At 43.8% G+C, this 25,460-nt stretch overlaps 1 long non-coding RNA gene across 1 annotated transcript in view; it reads left to right on the top strand.

Annotated features, from left to right (window-relative positions):
* LOC147133816 (uncharacterized) overlaps window positions 1-14,380 on the top strand; it is a 39,894-nt gene extending 25,514 nt beyond the window's left edge. Inside the window, exon 5 of the long non-coding RNA XR_015081917.1 lies at window positions 14,204-14,380. This is a non-coding gene — a long non-coding RNA (uncharacterized LOC147133816). The remainder of the gene's footprint in view (window positions 1-14,203) is intronic.
* Window positions 14,381-25,460: the final 11,080 nt, after the last annotated feature.

Raw genomic sequence — 25,460 nt, 5'->3', positions numbered from 1 at the left:
ACTGGGCGGAAACACGTCTCAGATTTTCTTAAAAGTGAATTCAAATGTTGGCCCTGCAGTAAAACTGGTCAATTGTGTCAAAAGTGGAACATTTGTTAGAGTCAAATTGTTGTAAAAATCAAATCAAATCACGTCACATTGTGGTCAAATTTGTCAATTTGTTGGAAAAAGATCACAAAGTACGTTGAAGTTGGCAAACGTAGCAAAGCAATGCATCAGATTGTGTTAAAATTGGTCAAACTGGCGGAGAGAAATTTCACATTTCTTTCTTGTTGAAAGTTGTAGATGGGGCACATGAAATTGTCTTTTTTCTTTTTTAATTGGTCAGTCGGGCAAATGGTCTTCAAATTGGATTGAACATTGCTGACTCTGCATACGCTGCATTCTAATTTGGGCAACTTGTGTTCAATTTGGCAAATTCTTCAGAGAGCACATTTGTGTTGAAATTTAGCATGGATTTTTTTTTTTTCTGGAATATTGGTCGATTTTTTTTCATGCAATGTTCCAGCAGCATTGAACAAGTCAAATAGGAGGAGAAAAAAAACCCCAATCAAAGCGGCTTTGAAGTCAAACATTGATTGTCTGCGATTTGAACCAGTGAATTGTCTGCCACCGCTGTTGATTGTTCAGCACGTCGGGTCAAGCCGTTGAAATTTGGCGCCAGTGCCTGGTCGTCTTAGCGGCTCGTCGTCCGGGATAAATACTTGATGCGCAACACTTTTCCTGGCAGAGGTCACGCAACGTTGTCAGGGGCGATGGCGTTATTGATTGGCGGCGGCGGCGGCGAGAGAGAGCTACAACAATCGTCATAAATAATTCTCCTGAAGAGGAAATGCATTTTTTATGTTTTTACTTGACCTTAATTTAAGGCGGACAAGCGTGATGTCTTATTTACGAGCTCTGCAACAGATGGCCAAAACCATTTAGGACACTTAATACACTTCACCACTACACTGCGACTGCGACTGCGACCGTGACTGTGACTGCGACTGCGACTGCTAATGCTGTGTGTGTGTGGCTGGGCTGTGAGAGAGTGTATGAGAGCGAGAGAGAGAGAGAGAGAGAGAGAGAGAGAGGCGGGCAGACATTGTGAGATAGTGTGACTGCGTGTGCGCGTGCGATAGCCTGAGACTGTATAAGTGAGTGTATATACAGTATGAACGAGAGAGCGCATACAGGAGTTTTTTTCCAAACAGGGAGAGAGTGTGAGTGCATTTGCATTAGGATTGTGTGGACGTGCGAGAGAGAGTGCGTAATCAAGCCACATGAGATTGAGAGATTGTGTGAGAATGTGTGGGCGAGAGAAAGCGATGGAGGGACAGATTTTGCGTGAGTGTGTGTAAGAATGTGTGAGAATAAGAGATCGTGTGCGCATGGAAGTGTTTAAGTGTGAGTGCAACTTTTTAAATGAAGAAATTTGCAATGACGTTTTGGAGTTCACTTTGCTATAGCGAAGCGGTGTAGAAAATGGATGAATGCAGTTCGATTGGGAAGGATCCATTTCCTTCATCATTGTCAATTTTTAGGGAACTTAATAGTGGGCCGTTTTTTCTATTTGCATTTTTCGATGAGCGGCGGGCGTTGGCCCGGTGTCCTCCTCAGGCCGGGTGTCCTTTCCTATGGAATTGCGGGATTGCGATGCGCCCGTAATCGGCGGCTGCACGTTCCAAAGGAAAACGCACAAGAAAGAATCGAGATTTGAGCTTCCCAAATGAGAGCCACTTGGATAAAAGCGTCCGAAAGCGGTTCCCCCGCTTGTCAAGTGTGCCGCTGGCTGGCTGGCGGGCTGGCCGGCCGGCCCGCCCGCTCGGCCTTCTGGGATGCGGCCGCCGCTTATCAGCCTTTGGAGACGGCCTCATCCATATTGCATGGCGCTTAGCATCGCCTCCGATGGGGACGCACTTTGAACGGGGTGGGAACAGTGGCAAGAATGTCCCGGCAGTGTATCGGGAGGCGCCCGGGGGGGCTTCGCAGAAAGCGGAGTGGTGGGGCGGGGGCTGGGGGCGTTCGCACTCTTGTGAAGTGTCATTCAAATCAAAGGGCGGAGCTCTCGTCACAAGATCCGCACTCAAACCTCACACAATCGGTGACGCGGACGGACGCTATCGGAAATGTCCGAGAAAATGGCCCACTGTCTACTCAAGTCATCGCGGGAATGCATTCAATCAATATCAAGTCGTTCGGGGACACATTTAAAACAAAACACGCTTGAAAGGAACACGCTAAAAACAAATGGGTCAGAATAACCCAAATTGGGTCAAAAAGGAGCAATCCAACTTCTATTTTAACCCCAAAAGTCGGGGCAAATCAATAACCTTCAAAACAAGCCAATTTTGGTAGGTTAGCCAATTTGACCCAAACATGTAAATGAATAACCCCAAAATTTGGGTTGGGCCCAATTTGGGTTATTTTCAGGACGCAAAATCGAATGAACAAACTGCAAGCAAAGAATATGTCTTGCTACATTGCGATAAGCAATAATGAGAAAACAAATCTAGATGTGTCCGGGTCAATTCGACCCACAATTTAATAGTAAGGTTGTAGTGGCATGACACCCACATTAATACTTCCAAATGTTAACCACACAAAATGTTTAGGATAGCTAAACCATAAAATGCACAATAATGAACAAAAAAAATAATAATTTTTTTTTTGAGGAGGGGGTCAATTTGACCCGCAATATAATAGGAGGCTTATTGTGACAATACCCCCTTGCTTCATACAGAAACTACAACCAAACAAAATGTCTAGCTACAGTCCAATGAGTAATAATAAGAACAAAGTCGACATGTTCACGGGTCAATTTGACCCGCTGTAAAGTAAGAGGTTTTTAAATGTTGCCTTTGCTAGACTCCCACTAGCTACACTACAAAGCGCATTAATAATGTTAATAAGTGGTAGCAGTAGCTGCTGGTGGTTTCGAGTGTTGGGCTGGTGGGGGGGGGGGGGGGTTAGCGGGGGGGGGGGGGGCAGTTGTTTGTGGGTCCGCTGAGGATAATGGGAGCGATGGGAGCAGCCCCGCCAGGCGGCATATGGCCAGGCTGGGCTGCCTGCTGGTGCACCAGCTGTGGAACTGGTGGCTGAGATCACACAACCACTAAAGAGGCCATCATCACCATCACCATCATCATCATCATCACCATCATCATCATCGTCATCGTCATTATCGGCCCTCCCACCACCGCGCCATCGGCTCTTTCTCACGGGAGAGCCGCTCTGCGCTAATGCTAACCAATTAGCTCTAGTGGATGGGAAACACAAACACAAACAATACTCGCATGAGGGTAGCAAAATAAATGTTACACAACTGCGAATTTGGAATAAAACTTCTAAAGCTCGTACTTTAATCTCACTAACAAACACCCAAAATTGCTGCGTTGAACAACAAAGTCAACCGTGAGAAATTTAAGAAAAATTGGTCGGGTCAATTTTGTTTTCAAATGATGATTGTCATTGTCACGATTTGACCATCTCACGCCGTCTAAAACGCAGCTGACGGCGTCGCCGCACCCTCAGCTCTCTCCCACTTTAGCCTCCAGGCTTTTCTCAAAGTCTTGGAGTGCTGTTAGCCTCCGTGCGCTCGCACAACACACGCACGCACGCACGCACGCACACACACTTTACACCCACACCGCCCCGCACTTGTATTGAGCCGCCCTGACTCGTGTGGCCCCCACCCCCGGTCAGTGGGACGCTCTGGGTCGGCTACAGTTTCACACGAGTCTCACTGCTGTCGCCTCGCCTACTGCCAAAAGCGCTCCAACATCCAACCTCACATTGATGGATGCGTTTGGAAAAAGTGGCTTCACCGTTGACATCAGTGCCTTTGATGGATGTGCATCTGGATCGCCATCCAAATCTCATTTGGGCGTCAAATGAAGTCCTTCGGAAAACGTTTTGGCTACACGAATGATGTCCATCCCGATTCTGGATTCTCATCACCATAAAAATGCGATGGCTTCATCCCGCAGTTGGAATGAAGTAATGCACGGGACGAGATTCCGTTTGAAATGTGTTCAAAGAGTAACAATTCTGTACTCATCACGGAAATGAGCTGCAGCCAAATTAAGCATCTGAACACGTGATCAAAAAATCACACCACGACAATCCCCGACAAAATGTGTTTGAAAAGTGATCCGCACTCGGACATTTTTTTTTTACTTTGTGTTACAATCATTCTGAAATGACCTCACCAAATTATGAAAATGATGTCCGCAATTTTCGACAAACCTTTTGGGTGTCCTCCGTGCGACAAAAATGAGCCGCTTCCTGATTCCGGATCTGGCTCGCAAAGAAATTTCATCCTCGGCCAGACCGGGAATCAGTTGAGTCCGTGTCACGAAAATGATTCGGAACAAGAATGATCACCTTAGACATACTCAAAAGTCAAACAATTTCAGTTAAAAATGTAAGAAAAATCACTATATTGCGCAATAGCCAGCTAGCAGTAGCCTAGCTATCGATTTGATGTGTCTATGCTGTTGCTATGGTTACAGTTGTTAGCCAGAGACAAGAGGAGAAAATGCAGCATGTCACTGTGTTGCCATCATTTGCTTCAAGTCTCGGGTTTTTTTTCGGGGGGGGGGGGGGGGGCTTAGTCGGTAAGACGTGCGCGCTTAGAAGCTGTCACCCTGATATTCAGTTGTCTCTTGGGCAACTTCTCACCTCTTTATAGAAACACACACACACTGTGTGAGACTCCCAAAGCTAATAAATATTTCAAAGGCGGAAAGTTTAGTAAACAAAGGTGTGTGCGTGCGGGCGCGTGCGGGCGCGTGCGCGCGGGCGCGTGCGTGCGCGCGTGTGTGCATGCGCGCGTGCGTAGATGAGGTGTCATGTTTGCCTTTAGCATTCTTCTCTTCTTCCTGGTCGAAATTCGACCCCGTTTGTCGTGCCGCGTGCAGCAAACAAATACACAGAAAAAACCCCACACAGAAAATACACAACACGATGACCGACGCGGCGTCCCGAGCCGAGGCGACCCGGGGAAGGAATTGACCCCACAACCGCAACCCGACGTATCGGATGCACACAAGTGCGTGTGTGTGTGATTGAATTGAATCGCTCAGCATCATGTGATGACTTTTATAACATTTCAGACAATTTCATAGTTAATGTGGTGCGTAGTTTCGACATTTTGACACCAAATTCCACGCAAGAGTCGTTAACATTTACCGATAGAATTTGGTGTTCAATTTCTTCAAGTGTGAACTTTGAAAGAATTGATCCAATTTTTATGACGTGCTGGATGCGGCTATTTATGATGATTTTTCTTTTTTATCATTTCTGTAATGACACATTATCGATGGAATTTGGTGTGGCAGAGAAACCGATCTCATTTTATTGTGTGCCGGATGCAGACATTTTTTTTCTGACGCTGCAGAAAGGGCACCAAATTTCGATGCGAAATTCGCGCAGGAGTGTGTGAAAAAATATCGGCGCCTGGATTGGCTGGCTCATTTCCCGCTTTCTAGGTTTTTCCCGCCTCCCGACGCTCATTGGACGAGCAAACGTGGAGGCAAGCGTCGGCGCGCCTCATAAATCTTTAAGCGAGCTTTGTTTTGCCCCGGCGAACGTAATTAATACATAATTAATATTTAAAGATCGACTCGTTTATCAAATTTAATTTAGGCGCCGCCACAGAGGCAAAACAAACAAACGGAGGAAGCCCGGCTTGTTTTTTTGGAAGAAGAAAGAAAGAGAAAGAAAAGCAAGGAGGGGAAGCCTAATTAGCGCTAATGAGCCACAAATGAGCCGGCGTCCTAATTAGCTTGCCATGTCCCTCAGGTAAATGACGCTAACGCCGCGTCTACCTGCTTGTTGTTTCACGTCTAATGAAGACGTAAAAGTCAGTAGGAGGAAAATGTGGACGAGCGATGACAACGAACGTGAATTTATGCTGATTTCACTTCCGATTTGATTACTTTGTGGCTTTAGCTCAATGCGACAAAAGACACATTTCAGGTACATTTACTCAGGCACTGCATTTTTTGGGGGCGTCGGTCTAAGATAATCATTGGTATTTTGTACTCTAAAAATGACCCCACTTTTACGTCATTTTTGATCCTATTGGATACACGAGTGTGCATTAAGAATTGACGAAAAAAACTGGAATCATATAATACGATGACCAAACATTTCACGTAATATTTCAAAGTAAATTTGTCGGAACATTGCGGAAAAGTAGTACAAAACTGCTGGCGAGGACATTTTATTCTCATAATATTTAGTCAATCAAAAAATAAAACGCAGAGTCCAGTGCGTTGGCTTTCTACCGATTCCAGTTGGTCCAAACGTCCTGGGGAAGCAACCGCTAGCCGTTGCTGGCTAATCGTACGTATCCCTTGAAGTGAGCGTTTGACATTCATGGGGCAGCTCTTGCGTCGGGCCTCCCTCTGGTTGTCGCGGCCCCCCCGGGGAGCGCTGTTAAGTAGGACCACTTTACGCTGTCAATACATTCAATACCACAGAGGGAAAATGAGACGGGAGGGCGACCGTTGATTGAGAAGGACGGCCAGCAAGAGGGGGACGGTGCCGAATGAAAAGTTGAAAAAAAGAACACCTTCGCTTTGACTTTACAATCACGTGAAACGCGTCAACATTAAGGCAAGTGAACGTCACGGTTATTGATGATGGCGTTCAAATACACTTTTGGGAGATTTCTCTTGGTCGCGTGTTTTGTTTTTTTAATTCCATCCATCAAAATGTGTATGAAAACATCTTTTACAAAATGGAGATATGATTCGTTGGTAGATGACCGCGCACGCACGCACGCACGCACGCACACACACGCATACACAGAGTGATGAAAGCATCTCCGGCTAATGGCTTCATTTCATTCCACTGCTCTTTGCCATGTTGAAGACAATTAGTCCGGAATGGCGTGGTTAATTTTTAATGAACAAAAAGAAAAGGTATGACGAGAGCGAGGAAGCAGGAAACCAGCAACGAGGGAGGAAAATGTGATTTGAGAGACATATATATCTACTTCTTCAATTTAACATGCCCGATGTATGGATACACCCACACGCTTATCATTGTTTTGCATTCTGACATTCTTTGTAGGTTTTTCTTTTGTATTGATTCTAAAAGAGCGCCACCTATCTTCAAAACTAGAATGGCAAGACACTGAAGCTTTTTGCCGACTAATCCCTCACCTGCGGAGAGTGGCGACCAATCAATACTTTCCTCCGTCCGGCGAGCTTTCCATTACAACTACCCATCAGCATCCAATCAATCAATCCTCCTCTTCGTCATCGAGCCCGTGAATAATTTAGGCTTTTGATTGGCTGAGGGGGATCAATTGACCAATTAACGATCTTTTTTTTTTTTTTTTTCACAGTTTGTGTTGTTCCACATGCAGGACGCTCGAGTGTCTCGGAGAGGCCGGCGGGTGATTGGCAGGCGCCGACCGCTCGTCACCTCGGGGCACGGCGGAGCGGCTGCCAATCATCCATCCGGCATGCAGCCTAATTGTGACTGGCCGGCCGCGCGGGTCCGACGTAAATAAAAGCAGCACGCGCACAAAATCCTCTTGAGGGGCTCGGCTCCATTCTCTCATCTTGGTGAAAAGTTCGCATTCTTCGCAGTCCGACTTTACATTTGAAGTCGACGGGAAAGTTTGGCTCGAGTTCAACCAAGAAATCCTTTAAAAGCAATTGCACAGCAGTAACAAAGTGCAGATACTTTTAGTGTACATAAGTCCATTTTTTTTTTTTTTTTTTTAATGAAAATGTCTTTTTTTAACCCTCGCTGATGACCGCAACGGAAAAAAGGAAAGATTAAAACTGGGATCATCCAACAAAATGGCCGACTGGCCCATTGGATATCGGCCTTGAGACATGTCCATCGGTCCAACAGAAACCTCGTGGTTCGTCTCCAAACATGAAAATGACGCCGCTGTTGCTTTGTGCTTTTCTTTACAGTGGCGGTGCATTCGAAGTCGAATGGAAATGCAAATCACAAATCCGGGATTAAGAGAATCCAGGCGGATTTTTCATTCTGGGGGGGTGGGGTCACAGGCAGACGCTAACAGAGCGCTGCTTGTCAGGTTAAGCCTCACCTGGAGCCAGGAGGAGGACGACGAAGCGACATATGGCGTGCGGAGCTCAGGATCAGCAATGCAAAGCACTCAACACTCTCCCGTTTCTTCCAGAGCAGCTGTTGCTCTTGAACGCCACGCGGCACACAAACCACCCCGGCAAGCGGCCACGCAAAAAAGATTGCCCGATTCATCTTTTGGAATAGATGCCGCACTTTTTCAGGAGAACGCAGACCTCGTACAAGGTTGAGCTTTTCATGTAAAAAGTAACAAGCGTGTGTACAGTATTATACTGCATATACGTATATTTACATTTTTAACCTAAGTATGCAAACAGCAAACGCTGTTCAGCTTCAAACGAGATAAGATACTAGACGAGCTGGTGTATGTTCCTGTGGCGGTTTCCCCGGCGGGACGAAATGAAGTGCAGCGGCGTAATGCACTTTATTGATATGCGCACATGTCAAAACAACAAATTAGCGTCCTGCCGTCTGCCCGAGATTTCATCCATACATCACCTTGCACTCATGGCCGCATTAATGCGTTTTGTTGATATCAGCGACTCTCCGGCCATTAAGGGAATGTCGATATTTGTATGCGCGCGCAAGCTAGAGATGCCAGCACGCTAGGCTAACTTACAGACTTGTCTACTGCCGCTTTTCATTAGCGTTAGGCTTGCGCAGTGTCCACATGTACGCACACTTTTGGGATGACAAAAAAAGGCAGGTCCGCCGGGTGCCGAATACTCCACATAAATTCTATTATTCTGTATCCTAATATCATTCAGCTAACTTTTTGGACTGTTCAGTATTTGACAGTTAACTAATTGTCGTGTGGAAAACAAAAAGTATGTGTACGAGAATGGACGCGTTACGATGACATAATTAGCTCGTGAGTTGAGCCCCTTCTCGTTCATCGTTTAAACAGATGACGAGTGAAAGGCCGCTCGGCGAGCCCCGAAAATCATTTTCTCTGTCCAATTATACCACAACAATTGAGCACTTCCTTTGTGCGCGCGGCGAGGCCGACGCTAAGCCGGTCCGACGCTAAGCGACTCCGACGCCAGCGTATGGCAACATGGTCGGCCGCCCCCCCGCTGCCGCTCTAACACTTGTAGGGCTTTTTTTGGGGGGGTCCTTTTGTCGGGATGCCAGCGGGCCCAGCGAGGGGCGGCTCGCAGGGTTCAAAGGTCACCCTGTTGGTAAAATGACAGAGTTGGGAGGGGCCGGGGGCTCACTCACCCAAATGAAATCTTCCTTTGTGTTTCCTGCTGGGCTGACAGATGAAGATGGGAAGGAAGATTACAAGTAAAGGGCAAAAAATCGTCATCATCCAGTGAACTTTTACTTCACAAATGTGGACTATGAAAGGCCCTTTTGACTGGGATGAAGTGAAAACAATATCTGAAGATATTAATGGGCAAAATGTGAGGAGAAATTTGCATAGGATTTAACATGAATGACAAAAGTTGTTGTCATTTTCTCGCACCGTTTGATTCTTGGGATATTTTTAATGGTGTCAAAAATGAGCACTCAATTCACATTTTTATTTTTTTTGGAGGAAAATTGAGCTGTCAATTTCTGACTTTTTTTCATTATTATTTTGAAGGAAAAACATGTTGTCTATCAATTTGTCAATTTGCAAATCAACAAATTACAAATGCCACAATTACCAGCATTTTATGAAAAAAAGGTGGGATTTCAAACAAATCTGACATGAAACCATATCACCCTTTTAATAATATATTAGGGATATATTATTTCAATGTTAAAAGTGCAATTTTGCGGTGAGCCGGAAGCAGAGATCCAGGAAAGAGGCGTTACATAACAGCACCTATAAAACAATCATACGTCTTCACTCCTCATCTTCCTTGTGCATTTCACCCCTCAGGGTGCCCCGCCCCCTCCCACTTAACCCCCCCCCCCCCCCCCCCCCCATGTCACCCACACAAAGTTGCTTGTCATCTTTGTTTCAGCGTCTGTCCGCTGCCCGTTGAGTCGCCTCAATTGACCTGGCGACTTCAAAGATGAAAAAGAAAAGAACAAAAGTCAGGTTTACTAAAATGGCATTTGTTGGTGTGTGTGTGTGTGTGTGGAAATGGCCTGTTGAATGTGCGCTTGTGTAATGAACAAGAGCCATTCATTATACATCACACACACACACACACACACACACATCATTTATTCATCTGTCTGTAAACATGACTGGGATTTACAATGTGTGTGGGTGTGTGCGCGTGTGTGCGTCTATTCGGGTGGTCCTATGGGCTGCTCTTTGTCATGTGTGTTTACATGTAGAGTTCATACACACTTGGAGTTCATACAAGTGGAGTTTCCCTCCAGATTCTCTGTCCGTGCTTCATAAAAATATCCACACTTGTGGGAGTTCATACATGCAAAGATGACCCCTCCAGATTAATAAAGTATATTTGTACGCCTAGGTGTTCATACACTTCAGGGTAGGAGCTCATGCATTTCGGAATCATACACGTCCAGAATTTCCCCCAAATTGAAGTGTGCGTGGAGTTGATACATGTAGCAGTGCATACATGCTGAAAATGTCCATTGGATTAATATACAGTTGTACATAAATAAATACATGTGGGAGTTCATATATTGTACATACAAAGTGGTAGTTGATGTAGAGAAGTGTCGTCCCGGTTAATAAAGCGTCCGTGTCCCTGGACACGTAGCAGTTCGTACGTCAGATAAAAGCATCCGGTTTTTTTTTCCGTTGGCGACGTGATCTCCCTTCTGTTGTTTCAAATCAGGCCGTTTTTCATTCAAACTTCCAACGGCAGATTTGCCCTCTCTTGGGGCCAAAAATCTTTTCTCGCTCTTGTCTGTTATTGTTTGTCAGAACACTTGTCGTGTGTGTTTTTTTGTTTTTTTTGTGGCGTGTGCCGTCGCTCGTCATTGTTAGCCGGTCGGGATCGCCTGAGGCGAACGTATCGGGTTAGTCGGCGGGAGGTTTGAAAATCTACAAAAGCCAAAGACCATTTTGTTTTTTTTAATTGACATGCATTTGTTGGACATTAGCACAAGAAACCTTCCGATTTAGGATGACGTGGTGTGGCAAGTCTCCCAAAAATTCCAATTTTCAATTCTTGTCTTTGTCTCTAACTCTTTATGAAATTTCGGCGCTTAATCTTTTTACTTTGTCCATTTAGGAAGATAATGTGAAAAATCTCACAAATGCTGGTTTCCGATGTTTTTGACATAGTCGACTATTTTCTTTGTCAGGATTGTGGTTCCTACAGAAAAACACCCAAATGGCATACATATGGAAAGCGATTCAAAATTTTTATTTATTTTTTTCTTGCCTCGAGAGTCCTCCTGATCGAGGAAGACGTAAATTTCATGGAAAAGCTAGCTTCTGATATTTTGCGTACATTTGTCAAGATTTTATAATGACAGAATGACCTCAAAATGTCAAGGCTCACATGCCATACCTTTCGGGAAATTACTTTTTTTTAAATGTGGAAAATTTTGCCTCAAACCTTATACAAAAAAAAAAGAAAAAACGATCATTTGAAGGTTGACATTTTCATTCACTGTTGCTCCATTACCACATGTATTTAGTGTGATTTTTTTTTTCTTTGTACAATCATCAGCTGAAAATGTTCTTAGTCGGCATTTTGGCACCCTGAGAGTAACGTAAAAGATGTAACCCCAAATGTCAACCCAACTTTGTCCTGTCGTGCGTCCTCGAATGACTGGAGGCCAACTTGAGCTCCGTTCCAAGTCTGCGTTGATGCTTAATGTCAAGAGGAAATCAATAATGACTTCTTTTCAGTGTGTGTTTTGCCTGCCTGTTGGCCCCGGGCCTACTGGATCATGTGGCGTCGATCTCTTTGCTTCAAAGCCAAGAGGGGGGGGGGCGGTGGGGGGCGGCGAGGGGAACCTTTTTTTTTTCCCCCCTATTGTGGGGCCAGTTACTTTTAGGGAGTTCAATTTGTATGTGGCCCACAGGCCTCAGGTTGCCCACCCCAGTTTTTAGTGTCACATCTGTATGTGCAATAAAGTAAATTAGCCTGTTTAGCCTAAAGCACTAATTGTGGCTCTCAATGATTAACTTTTATTTGACTGTGTTGAGTGTAGCAATGAAAAGAGTGACGGTGAATAGGGCTAGCCCGCCTCTTGCTAACGCTAGCCCAAAAGGGCGCCATAAAACTACCCCAAAAAATACAACTCAGCCGAATGAGTCTTTCGTATATATTTGGTTGTAAATGAGTTGTTTTAAGGTGTGTTGAAGATAGAGTTACACCATAGAGATTTTTATTTTTTTTTATTCTCAGCTCTGTGCTTAGCATTTATCGCTTTATTATTAGCTGCTTCCCGTTTGCCTTCTTTGCAAGTTCCAGGTAACATCGTAAGCGTTGCATTCGTTCCACCCATTTATTTACCAACTACATTTATTTCATTATTTATTATTTTGTTTGGATGAAAAAAAAAAAAAAAAAAAAAGCACAATTCAGGTTCAACTCTTTGAATTTATTTCTTTCCTAGAAGTGTCCCTGGTCCAATCAAGCGTCAGCAGGTGCTTAAGTAAGCGTGTCCTTTCTCACATGATGATAAATCGCCAGCATGCTCTGCATGGCAGCGGCCATGATGGATCATTCCAAAGAGCGCGCGTTGCTAATTATCCCAGCCGTGGCCCGGCCTTCTGATGTCAACGGCCATCATAGCCGCACGTTTACGGGAGTCGCGTGATCGAGCGTTGCGCTCAGGTCGCGCGTGTGCGATCCATGCGCTCGATGAAGAAATGTCAGCGCTGATTGCGAATGGACGGGCTGACTCATTTGGAGTGAAATGAATCGCAAAGACAAGAGAAGACAGGGGGAGGAAGAATGAAAGAGGCGGAATTATTCCATGCGTTGTAACGTTATACTGGACGTTAGGCAGACGCATAAAAACGCAGCACAATGTGATGCCATTTATTGTGATACGATATGTGATGATAAGATATGTTATAAAGCCATGCACTCCGTAAGACACGTTAATCGTCTACAATATGGAACGCCGTATCCTAGTGATCGAAAATGAAGCGGGACGGTCCCCTGCGGGAGGTTTCACGTTGTCCCCGCCGGCCGGGACATCGTCAAGGTGGCGTGACGGCCAATGGGCCGATCGATCCGCGCAGGCGGCGTCAAGTCGAGATGGATGGCAAATGTTCTCCTTCTTGTTCAATGGCTGCTCCGCATTACCTGGATCACAGAGCACACACTCCCTGTGGGCCACGCACGCATTTACAACCACAATGCCGTGGCATGACATCCAATCAATAGACAACACTTACTTTGTCCTTCATTCTTACGTTTTTCATCTCCACTTAGGATTGATCTCATGTACACACACGCACGCACGCACACTTGCCAAAAATGCGTCACAATGCGATGCGATACAAAATGATATCATGTGTAAAGATAAAAAAAATTCAGATGCGTGCCAAAAGGGTAAATACTGCAAGACCTTTAAAGCTATGATATTGCCGCTGTCCTGTGAAAAACACATATGTCCAATTTTGTCATTTTAAAAATGTTGACGTTAATGGGATGTCCGTAATATGGAATTTCTTTCTTTCTTTTTTTAAATGGACATAGGCGTTTTTCACAGAGCAGCGACGATATGCAAAGATTTAATATTGAGAGCGTTACAATACCATTCCTGAGAAAGTGAAATAATACCAATCAATTGCAAATGTGAAGCTACGCTACCATATGATACTTTAAGACTTTATGACGCGATGTATAATATTGAGCAACCGTACGCTACGAAGGCGTACGATGATTATATGAAGCTACGATACAATCCCGTATAACGAGACAGCGGTACCATATGACAATTTATCAATGTGATACCATGCAATATTCTGTCATGTGTTATGAGATGAGCAATATGATATAGATTTTGTATAGATTAGATAATGATACGTGAAGATTCCATAGCGACGCGATCCAATACGCTGCCATGCGATGCAAAACGATACCAAAGTCATATAAAGCTGCGATATGCAGACTTATATTTTCCATACAACGCAATACCATGTTGTACAATATTTGGAGTATTTGGAATGGACAACGGCTATTGCTCAACAAGACATATTGTTAATATTTGTTTTTGGTCTGTCACTCATTCTGCTTGTTTGTTTGTTTGCCCGCAGTGTGCTATGTTGCCAATCCATCACCGATGCCGCCTTGTTGTGTCGGGCGACGTGATCGACGCCTCTTCCCACCACCAGCGCATCTCCGGGCCCGGCCAGTCGGCCCGAGGCTGACGCCCTTCGGCCTTCTTTTCCCCCCCCCTGACCGCCCTGCGCTTGTGAACTTTGAACTCTGGAGGCCTGAGCCTGAAGTAAGTGAAAGCAGTGTCACTTTAATATTTCATCTTTGTTGCCCCGCTAATGAACTGCACTGATGGCTGACACGTACATGTAACTTTTACAATAGAGCGGCCACGCTTGCTACACACACACACGCACTGGCGCTGGTGCTGATTGGCAGCTTGGAGATATTTTTATTAATTGTTTTATCAGAAAATTGAGTTGAAACAACGCCTTTTTCATGGTTCAAAAGGGGGAAACTAATCAAATTTGCTGATGGAAAACAATTTAATAAAATTAGTAAAAATAGTAAAAAAGTAATTTCAAATAAAACGTGGAAAAAATGTTTACTAAATGTTTTTTTCTACTTCAACAATTACAATTGAAGTAAAAAAAAATGTTTTTCATATGTAGATCTTGTAAAAAAAAAAGATTTTCAGATTAAAATTTTTAAAAATGAATATCTAAAAATAAAAAAATGTTTTGAATTAAAAAAACAGATTACAAAATGTATATATTAAAATGACAAAAAAAGTCATGTATAATAAAAGTTTTCTTTTTTTTTATTAAAAAAGCCAATCAACTTAATAGTAGCCTTTTTTTCTCAATTAAAAATAGAATAAAGTGCAACAAAATCCTTTTGGGGAGAATACAAAATTAAGGATTGAAAACTTTTTTTTATAGCTAAAACAGCTACATTTTTGGGCATAAAATACATACAAAAGTCAGCTGACTTTGAAAAAGACTAATTGGGTGTTTAAAAAAAAAAAAAAAAAAAAAAACTAAACAGAACATTTGGAGACACAAGAAAAACTTGTGTATAAAAAAAAAAAAAAAAAACCTGAAACAAAAATCAACAAAAAGGCCGAGCTTCGAGAGGGGATTTTGGTAGCTCGGAGCTGATAGCGGGCTGCACGTTGACACATCACTGCGGCGTGTACACGGGGGCCTCGGAGGTGTAGTAAAAGTCAGCCCGTGAGCCGGCGGTCCGGGGGAAGCGGGCTTAATGGTCTAATGGCGCTTTAATGGCAGGCGGCGGCGGGCCTTTGCAGGCAATTAGAACAGGAAAGAGAGAGAGAGAGGAAAAAAAAAAAAAGAAAAAAAAAAAACAGCGTGCCGGCCGGCCCGCTTGCACTCAAGTGAGCACAGCGCAAATAATACAAGCTCGGACATCCAAGTGACTTCACACGCCCCAAAATCAGCAGGACACTCAAACTTACTTCCAAACACACAAAGCAGGCTTCAAAAAGTCATGTTGTCACATGACAGGATGTGATTCCTAAGTAAAGATAAGTATTAGTAAGGGATAAAATTGTAATTTTTTTCCCCCCTCAATATTGCAGTTTCGATTTAATATGCAATTATTTTTTCAAGGTCCTCTTTCCAGTACTTTTTACATTTTTACAAACATTAAAAAAAATGTATGTGGATGCCTAAAAGATGATGAAAAACAAACAAAAGCAAAAATGCAAAGCAATATTATAATATATGATAATAATAAAATGTGTCTGTTAAAAAAAAAAGAAGAAAACTCACCAAATCTGGAAAAACAAATTATGACAAAACAATGTACCTTAAAAAAACATGAAGATATATACAAATACAAATGTTTAATGATAAGAAATCTCCAAAAGATCTAAATAAAATCATTTGCAAAAAAAAAACTTATTTCATTTGAATGTTTAAAAAAAAAAAAAACGTATTTGTTGACAACCTTCCCTTTGATTCGGTTTTCAGTAGCCTTGATGCAATGAAAGAAATGCGTGTTGTGAATTGCGAGCGAGCAAGCAGTCGGCGTTAGCTGCCGTTTGGTTGGCGGGAAAGCTTTTGACACTCGCGTTAACTTTCATTACAGCCGCGGAAAACACTGGATGCAATTTTAATGAAGCCTTTTCATAAAGCTTCATACTAATCAACCAGAGAGGCAAAAGCAGAGAGCCGGCGGGCGCCGCCGCCTTCAACACTGCACGCTCAATGCTTTTTATTTTTCAGGGGGGGGAGAGGGGGTGCGCCATCTCTGTCAGGAGAGGAACGAGGGCGCGTGTCTTTGAGTATGAGAAAGATTGTTCCACACCAGGAATTCCAAAACTGAGGGTCTGAAAGTGCCCTATATGGGAAGCCTGAGATTAGTGGAATGGCGGCCTTTTTTCATTTTGAGAGTGTGTGCGGGGGAGTGGGGGTGTGCCAATGCTGTTGGGGGTGCGCGGCTTAAAAATGGAGGAGTGAAAGAGTGCGACATTTCTGTCGGGCATTGAAGGGTGCGCACGGCTCAAAACTGTTGCAAGAAAGTGCGTGAAAAATGTCGGGAGGGGGGGTGCGCCAGCATAGATTCACATTTTTGAGGATGTGAAAAGGGGTGCACCATCTTGGTGATGTGGAATTCTCACCATGTTGGGATCTTAAAGGGGGTGCGTCGCTTGAAGAGAAGGGGTGCGCCATCACAGTTTGAACACTGAAGGGGGAGACGAGGATTCCCAAACTGTAGTGGATGCACCCCTAGTGATGTGTGAAAGTGCCCCCCAGGGGGTGCGTCAAATTAAAAAAGCCAAGTAATGATGGAGGTGCAAACACCCTTGTTAAATTGCGGGTTGATGTTTTGATTAGAAGACCTTGTTGAGCGCTCATTAGCGTGTGTGTGCATGTGCGTGCGTGTGTCCATGCAAATGCTTTGCGTCTTAATTACAAGGGCGGTGGTGTTATTTGGACATCGTGTCGAGAGAGCGTTGCCTCTCCCAGGGCTCGCCCTGCGTGTATGTGTGTGCGGGTGTGTCTTCATGAAGTGAACATCAGGTGTTCATTAGTTGCATATCCTTCATATCAATGTGCCTCTCTGTTGGCAAGAAAGAGCAGCAGCAGGACTTGCTGCAAGGTCTGTCCTTTGGCGCCACCCGATGGTGAGCTGGAGCCCCCGCAAGCAGCGGTCCACCTCTGCTTTTTCTGGAGCTCACCACTCATTAGCCAATTTTCAAGCCATCTTTTTCTTCTTCTTTTATCCAGTACACAGGCTAACCCGAATTTTGAGCTGCGTAGCTCCCGTGTAGTACCACCTTGGGCCACAACGCGCTGGGCAGCACTGAGCTCTACCGGAAGACATGCAGCATAACGAAGAGCAAGAAGAAGACGAGGCAGAGCGGGTATGCCTGAGATTTTTGGGGATGCACTCTATGTGCTGCTGCAGCGTGTGTGTTAAAGTAGCGCTTGTTTGGAGGTTTTCTACAACCAGGTAAAGATCAGGTACACAAAAAAAAGACACAATCCCATGTGAAGACAAACCACAACGACAAGTCCAATAAGATGCAAACACATGTGATGTCAAATAAGATGAGACACATACAATGAGTAAAACGCTTACAGTACATAAAGACGCGATACAGTATGATACGTATCGATAGGATATGATACGTAAAGATAGGATACGCTAAAGATATGATAAGGTGCAGAAAGAGAAGGTACGACACATCAAAATACCAGACGTAAAGTTAAGATACAGAAACGAAAGACAAGATAAGTTACGCGACGATACGACACATTTAGACGCCGTACTGTAACTTACAGCGTTTCGCGATATGCTAACGATCCAATCCGATAGAACCTGATCGATCGCCATTGACAGTGTTTCACTCCAACGGAGCCGGCGCACCCCCCACAAGAGCCGGGCGGGGCGGGGCGGTGCTGCTTCAGGTCCCCGAGGTGACTGGGATTAGCCGGGGTCTCTCTCCGCGGGTCATTAAGGCGGCTATGATTAGCTCGGATCCTGGCGCGCGCGTGCCAGCGCGTATGTGACACCTCGTCGTCACTTCAACCCACGTGTGTGCTGGTGTGTGTGTGCGTGTGTTTGACATCGAGCGTGCTGCTCGCAAAAGGCACAAGATGAGGAATGTCTTTTGTCCACTAGAGGTCAGCGTGAACCACTGAAATGCATTGAAATGGAGGCGCCTGACAAGCAGGGAGGGACGACACTCAGCCGGGATTCTCACCTTAAGCGCCTCCACGTATGCTTGGCGTTCTCAGTTCTGGTTTTGGAATTAGGCTTTTGGGTTTGTGTCACGGCTTCAGGTTGGCGTCGGGGTTCCTATTCCAGTTTGGGTTGGGGGCCGTGCTTTGCATCGGTGTCAGGTCAGGTCAGGTTTTCTTTGGGTTAGGGTTTATAATGACGACTATCTTTGTTTTCATTTCTTTTTCTGCCACTAAGCCTTTTTGAGTGTGTCAAACTGGTTCTGGCCCCGCTCGCGAGTATTCACATCATAAGTTTCAATGGTTACTTCATCTTTATTTAGCATCTTGATATTGGATTTTTCAATTCTGTAACGTTAGGTTTTTTTTTTTTTTTGACATGTAATGTTGTTTTTTCAGGCAGCATAAAATACCACAATTATATATAAGAGACACTCTATAATAAAATACCATATTAGTACAAAATAAAACATTTGATGTAAAAAGCAAGAATGTGTTGATTTCCTTGTATTTATTGATAAAACGTGTACTAGCCCAGTCGGGTCAGGATCTGGAAGGTCGCACGCAGTGCCACACTCAGGCCACTTTTATTGTCGGACCCTGTCAAGGGCTGCGGTAGGGTTAGTTTTTGGACTAGGACGCGTCTCGTTGTTGGGTTTAAGGGACTCGAGTTAGCGTAGTGTTAGGATGCTGCAGGCTTTACGCTTTGTGTTCTGCTTGGAGTCCATATTTCAGGTCGTAAGATCCCCGAGCACAAACGTGGTCTGAAAACAAATGACTGTCTGTTATATAATGACAATACATACTCCTGATATTTGGGCGTGGTTCACGTGTATGAAAAAAGTTTCAGTATGATGGAGTTTGGCACTCTCTCAGGCTTGAGTGTTTGATCACCCGGTCCGTCCGTCCATCCATCATGTTCTCATACAGTAAGTGTCAGAACGCTGCCGGTCAAAGGTTGCGCTCCAGCCAGGCTTTTTGTCGCCATAATCTTAAGGTAAACACCACCAACTCGGCCGGCTACAAAGCCGCTGTCATGGCAGCTATTAATAAAAAGTAACCGCCCGTTGCATGTCGTTAGCAGGGGGAAGTTGAAGCTTTTTCATAGGCGGAGAACCAGCCACCTTTTAACACTTGGCTTTCTGTCGGTCAGTGGTGAAGAAAGTACGCCAAGGTCAAATACTTCCAAAAAAGACTTTGGGAAGTACCGATTCAAGTATTTGTACTCGGTTACTGCCCACCACTGTTGAAGGCTAACAACTATGTTATGTCGTATCATAATGGACTGCTATAATTATTATACTTCACTTGAAGGACTTAGTTGTGTTTGTTATAGTAACCGAGTGTTTTGTTTTCCGTCAAAACAGCCCTTTTGTTGCCAGGTCCCAAAAAACGTCACAGGTGCAGGTTGTGAAAAATGCTGCTTTGTGCGTGTGCAGGCTTTTGCGAGCACATTGTTAAGCGTGACTCAGTCCACCTACGGACTCGCGACAAGCTGCAAAATCAAAGAACATAGCTCGTCTCTGACGTCTTGGTGGACGTCAGCGTTCTCCTGGTGGACTCGCAGAACTTGAAATCCGTGTCAAATGTCGACTTCTTCCAAACAACTGAAAAGGTCCTGGGGGTGGGGGGGTGTCTTGGAATTGACGTTCGTTGTGCACAAAAATGTACAAAGTCGTGTCAAAGAACGTCGCAAATCAGAACTAAGATGCGATATCGTCCGTGGCCTCAGACCCAAGGGCTAAGGTCCGCGGGCCCCGATTCACGGTTCACGGTCCGCGATGAATCGTCCTACGTCCATGGTGGCTGTTCGGTGGACTGTGAACATGGCCTATGGTCCGCGGTCTTTGATTCATAGTCCACGACACTTTGATCTATGGTCCACGAAACAAAGTCTGTGGGCCTTGAGCCGCGATTCATGGGCGACAAAACTATGATTGATAGTCTTATAGGACAGGATCTTTATTTGTCGATACTATTTCTAATCTGGATATGATCACAGAAGATCATCTGTGTTACACAGTCTTGATTTCCCCCTCCAGGTATCACGAAAGGATTCTCCGATTTGCTTGATAATCCTTTATCTTGTAGCGGATGCCACCTGGCATTGTGCAAAATGTACATTTGTTCGCCCTTACTCCTCGGAAGCCTTGAAGTGGGGCGCTGGCAGCCCGGCCTTTTAGCCTAGCGGTTAGCACACTCGACTCTCGACCGGCGTGACGGTTGCGTTTGGTCCGTAGTCGACGGACTGCGGTCTACGCTTCATCGACTGCGATCCGTGGTCGATAGATGCTCTGTGGCCTTTGATTCCCGGTCTCTGCGCCATCTTCTGTGATCCGTGGACCTGATGATCGATGATCTTTGGTCCACGGTCTAGGACTTATAGCTTATGATCCGTCGTCGATAGTCCATAGATAGCCATGGACTGTAATTTATGCTCCAAAGTTGATACTCTGTAGCCCACGAGCTGTGATGCAGAACCCACGATACACAGTCGGTGGGCCTTTGCCCTCTTTTGTACCCTGAACTACCTTGAACTTTTCCGCCACAACTTCAAAGAACACTGCGACAAAACCACAAATTGGCACTCAGACGTGGAGCTGTAATGCATCATCTGCCCTGCGGCCGTCATCCTCTGTTGCCCATAATGCTTTAGTTGCAGTTGCCAAAGCACGTCTACTCCAGCAAGTGGCACCGGCGAGCGCCTCGACCATCGCGCAGACATCCCACCGTCAGATCCCGATTCGCCCAGTGGGACCGGAATGTTGCGTGTGACGCAACGGGAGGAAGTGATTCGCTTGGAGTAAAGTTCATTTTGCGTCTGTTCAGACACGTCCGACAGATACGCACAAATCATCATCCCGTTGTGGCCACGCTTGAGTAGCACACCATTGTGGAGGACGTTTTTTTTTTTTTTTACGGTGTTGTAAAATGGAGGACAATCGCTCTTTCACATCGCATACTTGATCACGGAAGTCAAAGATTGGACTTATCCAACTGTGACTGGGAAAATGCAACAATGCCTCAACAATAGATTATAAATCTTGACAGAATTTCATTTGAGAGGATTCAGAAGCAAGGCCGGACAAAAAGTTTAGCTTTCAACACGACTAATTGAGCGGAAACGTGGTCAAGTTGTGCCACGGGCATTACGTTTGACTCTTATTTCATTTTTTCATTTTTGGAGCAACTCCATGATAGCCTACTTGGGTTTTTGCTGTCTGATGGGCAAAAACAAGGTTAGCATCCTTTATAATTCATGGCGGCTAATTCATCACACGGCAGCAAGGCCCCGGGTAATGAGCCCGCCGACACCCGTATAATGTGTCGCTAGCCTCGGAGCGCGTGCGCCGAGACGACACGAAGGCGAACGAGCGTCGATAAGACGCGCACATATCATATCGGTTTCCAGTGGATGTCGCATCGGTTCACTGCCGCATTGTTGACACGCCAAGTGTGAGGTGGTGTTACGCGACACACAACCTGATGCTGACAGATCACGCCAATCAATTTCGAGCCTTCAGCGGGGTTTCAAACAATGGGCTAATTTGCCTATTTTGCTTTGTTTTATTTTTTCATTTAATTTAATTATTTAGTTATTTGGTTGTTTATTCGTTCATTTATTTACGGTATTTCATTAATTAATTTCATTGATTGTTTTATGTTCATATTTATTGCTCGTAAATTTAAACAAGATTTCAATTTAAATTCGTAAACCATATTTCATTTAATTGCATACCAAACAGTCTGTTAGTTGTAAATCGCCGTATTAAATAATGTTAGTTTGTATGTTAGTTCTTCAAAAGAATTGAGAAAAAAAAAAGATTTCTGTATACCAATATTTAGATGATGACTTTTGATGGAGAGGGGCTTTGGGGCACAAGTGGTTATGCCCCACAAATTCTGCCTGGCAACAAGGGAACGCTAGCTTGCTAAAAACAGACTTACAAAAAAGTCTTACATACAAATTTTGCTATAAGAATAATGGCATCCTTTTGGCCCCACCAGGAAATTTTCAGACATTTTTGTTTTCCCTGCTTTACACGGCAACCATGAAGCGTGAATCATGCTAACTAACATGATAGGACAGGAAACGATCGTCTTTGGGGGTTAAAAGTCGCCGTGGTGGTGGGCCGTTTGGTCGAGCAGTTGCTGGGCTCCCGTGTTTACCTTGTCAAAGTGGCGTCATCTCTGAAGGAATTCCAGGGACTTCCTTGCGCCCATATATGGTCACGGCTGCCGCTGGAATATCAGCGGTGGCGAAATACACCTTCTTTGCTTCCTGTCATATCCCACACATCCAGCTGTGCATTTTTCACCCTGACTTCCTTCACTACAGGCGACATAATTAGCAGGATTTTTTTTTTTTTTTTTTCCGTTTTGCAATTTTTCCCGTCATACTCGGCGTGTTGTGCAATGTTTCGGCGACATGGGGTATACAACCCTGATGGAGAGTCATAAAATGTATTAGTTCCCCTACTGATAAGAAAATTCAGCTCCTAATGTTAATGATTTCCTAAAAGTTGTCAAGTTTGACGGTTTATATGTACACTTGCAAATGTCTTGGGACTGAATAGACTTTAACTGCTCTTTTTGTATTTTGTGCTATTGGCCTGTATTGTTAAATCACGAAATCATTTGATTATTTCTATTTCATTTGCAAGAAGATATATATATATATTTTTTTTTAACGATTCCTTCTTTTTTGTGTGTTGACGCCATTAACAGGCTGAAAAATGTCTGACAGTGGCTACAAAACCATAGCGGCAATGATCTGGTGTTGCGTCACCTCTGAGCCGCAAAAAAATGTGGAGTCATTTTTTTCTGTGACGGGAAGTGTCATTGAAATGTACAATACAGAATGACTTTGCAACAAATCTTAGCATGTCCACTCAAAAGATGTTCATTTTAGATATATGCGGCATAAGTGTATAGCTATGTACGTATGTATATACTGTATGTATGTATACTGTATGCATATCTGTCTGTCTGTCAATCTATCTATCTATCAACTTATATACAAATCTAATTCGTTAATTCCTCACTATTCTCGTGAACCTTTTGCGCCGATCGCATCGACAACGCCGTCGTTAATTTTTCCCCACTCTGGATGCCTTTTTTTTTTTTTTTTTTTTTTTTGCTTGAACGTGACAAAGCGTCACCGAAGCGGATCGATGCCTCAGCTGTGGCCTTGAAGGAAGGCAAACAGGCAGCGTCATTCCTGAGAACAATCGCAGACTGTTCACTTGTGCCGCCCTCGGTCAATAGGAGGCCGGGCGACCAATCGCAGCGCTCGTCTTCAACACACCCATTGACACACAAACGCTAACATGGAATATTATTTAATACGGCGATTTACAACTAGACTTTACATCAACGGCGTGTCTGTTAGCAGGCTAACAAAAGCATAGTATTATTTTGCAGATCATTTGTTGCATAAAGTTAATATTTTAATTATTTTTTTTAAGGATGGTAACTGGACCTCTTGTCAGTAGCGTAGCACTTATGGTTATCGAGATGACAACAGCAAACCGTTACTTTTGACGTGATTTTTTAAAGATTTGAAATGACTTCGCGGATGACCGCGTATCTTTATCCACGGCTAAGCGTCATGTTGGTAGCATAGCATTAACATTTTGGCCAATGCATTAAGAGCCCGCCCATCGTTTTTGCTTTCTCGCTGCCAACCGCATAGCTTTATCCAAGGATAGCAATTTGGCCTCACATTAGCAGCATGACATTCGAATTTTGGCTAACAAGTGAAAAACAACCTCGGCCTGCGGTCATTACAGTCAGTAAAATCCACCAAAAATGAACATATACTCTTATGTCTGTAAAATAACACTACCCTGATGTTAGCTATAACGCTAACACAATGCAAGTAAGTCACCGTGTCACTTGGTTGCTAGCCATGTCCTCAAACTCAATAAAGGGCGTTAGCCTGCTACATGCTTTCACGGCTCCTCATTAAAAAAAGGTCGCCGTTAGGATGGAATGCGACTATTCCAGTTGTCATCTTGTGGATCTTTTGATATTGCCGTTTCGATCAGAACTAAATAAAAATGTCATTAGTCCCTTTTTTTTGGGCTGGAAATCTTAGTTCAGACCTGCAGGAAAAAGTAGTTTGGGTATTGCTAGTTTTTAGCATCCAATGTTAACTGGAATCCATGGTGTAGTTCCTTGTTGACCTGACACCACTGAACCATTTTTTTTACCAACATAAACCGTAGTGCAATTATGTGTCATTTGACAGCAATTAAATGAAAATTAAAAGGGCGATGGGATCCTCCCAGTGTTATTACTGCAAATGACTTCACATGATTATTTTTTTTTTTTTAAATATGATGTTTTTACACTAAGCAAAGCATGCAGGCAGACAAGAACAGAAAAGTTCAGGCTCTGAGAAAAAAAAAACACTCTACAACTGTACTGGTTGTCAACAATAACAACGTGGGGTCTTTGAAGTGGTACTTTTTCCAGTGTTACTATTCTTATTCTTATTTTAAAATGTTTAAATGGTGATATTGTCAAGAGGAAGTCTTGTATTTCTTTGCCCTCACTTAATTTTGTAGTTAACACACAGACGTAACGTGACATTTACCAGACTCTTCTTTGTCTCTTATCTACTGTATGGGCACCGTTTACATAATGCCCTCTAGTGTTCAGAGTGAAGTATTACATAACTGAAATACCTCGCGTTCCAGGCAAGCGTAAAACTGTTAGGAACATGCAGTTTGATGTTAAAATGTCAGTCATAACACGGTTACTCTGAAAAGTGTTACATTTGAGGGAAACGAAATGTTAAAAAAAAGTCTGTTTTTGAGAAATATTTTGTTAAAATGAAATACAATTTCATCATTTGCAAAATGCAATTAACAGCAAGTATCAGGTCCTTGAGTAGTCAAGTGTAAGGACTTGTACTCGGACTTGGTCGGAAAAAAGTAGTATCAGTGCATCTCTATTTTTTTACTTTACCATTTTTTTACTTACTTTTTCCTTTCTTTTCTTGTTTATTTTTGTTTTTACAAATTCGTGTGTAACAACTTGGACGCACACACTCACACACGTAAAGAAAGATTTTTATTTTTAAATATTTTAAATATATATATATATATATATATATATATATATATATTTTTTTTTT

The sequence above is a fragment of the Filicampus tigris genome, chromosome 17 (assembly GCF_054856515.1).
Source record: "Filicampus tigris isolate MCC_2025a chromosome 17, RoL_Ftig_1.0, whole genome shotgun sequence".
Taxonomy (NCBI): domain Eukaryota; kingdom Metazoa; phylum Chordata; class Actinopteri; order Syngnathiformes; family Syngnathidae; genus Filicampus; species Filicampus tigris.
This window is presented reverse-complemented; position numbering and strand designations above follow the sequence as displayed.